Source organism: Dendropsophus ebraccatus, chromosome 3 (assembly GCF_027789765.1).
Source record: "Dendropsophus ebraccatus isolate aDenEbr1 chromosome 3, aDenEbr1.pat, whole genome shotgun sequence".
NCBI lineage: Eukaryota > Metazoa > Chordata > Amphibia > Anura > Hylidae > Dendropsophus > Dendropsophus ebraccatus.
In genome coordinates, this window is record NC_091456.1 from 2,046,158 (window position 1) to 2,049,395 (window position 3,238).

Sequence of the window (3,238 nt, forward strand, 5' to 3'; positions counted from 1 at the left end):
CGTACCTACGAAGACCACGTCCATCATCTGAAGTGTTCCAGGTCCTAATTGATCATGGCCTAAAAATCAAGCCTTCCAAGTGCCATCTTCTCAAACCCCAAGTGAACTACCTGGGGCATGTTGTGAGTGCTGAGGGGATACGACCTGATCCAGAGAAGATCTCGGCTGTGGAACACTGGGATACCCCTAAGACCGTCAAGGAGGTGAGAAGTTTTCTGGGATTTGCCGGTTATTACCGCCGCTTCATTCCCCACTTTGCACAAGTGGCCGAGCCCCTCAATGAGTTACTCCGGGGTTGTCCTCGAGAAAGCTACAACCGACGACTCCCTGTCGAGTGGTCCGAACGGCAGGAGGTTGCCTTTCAAACCCTGAAACGCCTGTTGACCACGCCTCCTATCCTGGCCTACTCGGACTATAACCTTCCCTTCCGGCTCTACACAGACGCCAGCTTCCAAGGCCTGGGAGTTGTGCTGTCCCAGGTTCAAGATGGCCAAGAGAGAGTTGTGGCCTATGCCAGCCGGAGTCTGCGGGGCGCTGAAAAGAATGACAATAATTATAGCTCCTTCAAGTTGGAGTTACTAGCCCTAGTGTGGGCCGTCACTGAAAAGTTCAAGGACCACCTCGCGGCCACCCCTGTTACTATCTATACGGATAACAACCCGTTGGCGTATTTAAACACAGCTCGACTGGGTGCCCTGGAACAGCGATGGGCTTCTCGACTGGCCAACTTCCAGTTTGAAATCAAGTACCGCAGTGGCAAAGCTAACGTCAATGCAGACCTCCTGTCCCAGTTACCCAAGGGTGAAGAGGCCCCAGAGGACAGTGATTGGGAAGATGTAGAAATGCCTCCCTTCTATCAAAGGTTCGCCACTCAGAGTGCAATTGATGCAGCTGGGCCTGAAACGCCTCCGCCTCCACCTAAGGCCCCGCAAGACTTGGCCAGGTGGCAGACCGTCCAGAAAGAGTCCTGTGTCCTGGGGGAGATCTATGACTACCTCTCTACTGGTCGGGTCCCCATGCGGATCAAGAGGCCCTACCCTGATGTCGAACTAAGGCGACTCTGGAGGCAAAGAAAGAGGCTCTTCTTACAGAAGAGACTGATCCTGCGGAACTCTCTTGACCCGGTTTCTGGAGAGAGGTGCCACCAGATCCTCATTCCCCGACGAGACGCTCAGATGGTGCTAGATGCCTACCATGACCAGTCCGGTCATTTCGGGGTACACAAGACGGAGGCAACTATCTGACAGCGGTTCTAATGGATCGGAATGAGGGCTGACATTGAGAACTGGTGTGCTGAGTGCCCTGCCTGTAATATCTCCAAAGCTGGTGGAAGAGAAGTCAGGGCCCCTTTGCATCCATTCACCTCCCACCGGCCGAATCAGTTAGTCGCCCTAGACCATGTGAAGCTGGCCCCTACAAGATGCGGGTATACCTACGCCCTCACCATGGTCGACCATTACTCCAAGTGGGTAGTCGTGGTACCTGTCAGAGACTTAACCGCCAGAACCACTGCCCTCACTTTTTACAAGGAGTATGTAAAGCACTATGGGTGCGCAGAGTCTCTGCTGACGGACCGGGTCCGGCCTTCGAGTCGCAACTTTTCCAGGAGCTGTGCGCCTACCAGGAGTGTAAGAAACTCCGTACCATGGCCTATCATCCTCAAGGGAATGGTCTGTGTGAAAAAGTTAACCAGGTCTTTATCAACATGCTCCAAACGGCCTCAGTGACGAAGAGAGTAGAGTGGCCCCACTTGTTGGATGAACTGGTGGAGATCTATAACAATACCACTCATTGTTCCACTGGCTACTCCCTGTTCTACCTGATGTTTAGGCGCCAAGGCCAACTTCCTCAGGACCGTGCTTTAGGAGTCCAAGCTCCTGACGCCTTCAACCCCCTACCTGAAACTGACTGGGTTCAGGAGCATCAGAGGAGAATCCAGGATGCCCGGGAAATTGTTGACAAGAGGATGGGGGAAGCTCAACAGCCCCAGGAGGATGCCTACAACCAAAGGGCAAATGCCACACCACTACAAGTAGGAGATAAAGTTTGGCTAAAGAAATATCATCGCTCTCACAAACTTGAAAGCCTTTGGGAGCCTGAGCCCTAAGTCATCTCTTCTATCCCTTACCCAGAGACTGATGTGTTTGAAGTCAAAAAGCCAGGGCTAGCCCCACAGACGGTGCACCGGAATAGGATAAAGCGTTGCACTAAGGAGGACCTACAAGGCCTTACAACCCAGTGTCTGGTACCTGCACCAACACCTCTGGCTCCCCCAGCGGCTCCAGTAAACCTCTCTCTCTGGAAGAAATGTTCCAAGTTGAACCGTTCCTCATGCCCATAGGCTATTCGGCGGTCCCTGTGCACATTCCAGTGGGCCCTCCTCTTCCAATTGTGCCTCCAACAGCTCCACCTCCACAGCCAGCCACTGGGGGTGATCCTCGACCTGTACCTGCACCGATCACTGTTGAAGAGGATCCTCCGCTGAGACGGTCTGAGTGCTCTACCAGAGGAATTCCTCCAATTCGCTACAGAGACCAGAGCCCTTAACTGTTCTTCTTGTTTTGTTGACTGTTGATGTTCTAAGTTTTTGCTCTGCAATGTTTAACCCCTTAAGGACAGAGCCTGAAATGGCCTTAATGACAGAGACAAATTTTATGAATATGACCAGTGTCACTTTAGTCATTAATACCTTCGGGATGCTTTTACCTATCCGGCTGATTCTGAGATTGTTTTCTCGTGACATATTGTACTTTACATTTCTGGTAAATTGGAGTCGATACTCATAACAAATCTTTATGAAAAAAACCCAAATAATGTGAAAAAATGTGAAAAAATGCATTTTTCCAACTTTGAAACTTTTTTGCGTATACAGAAAGTGGTTATACCACATAAATTATATATTAAATAGCATTAGCAACATGTCTACTTTATGTTGGCGGCATTTATTAAACTATTTTTCATTTTTTTTACACAATAGGGAGCTTAAAACATTAGCAGCAAATTTCCAAATTTTCAGTAAAATTTCAAAATCAGATATTTTTAGGGACCTGTTCAGGTTTAAAGTGTATTTGAGGGGCCTGTATGTTAGAAAGCCCCACAAAGCACCCCATTTCAGAAACTGCACCCCCCCAAACTCTGCAAAAGCACATCCAGAAAGTGTTTTACCCCTTTAGGGGAGTCACAGAAATAAAAGCTAAGTGTGTAAGGAATTTGAAAATTTTAATTTTCTGTGCAGAAA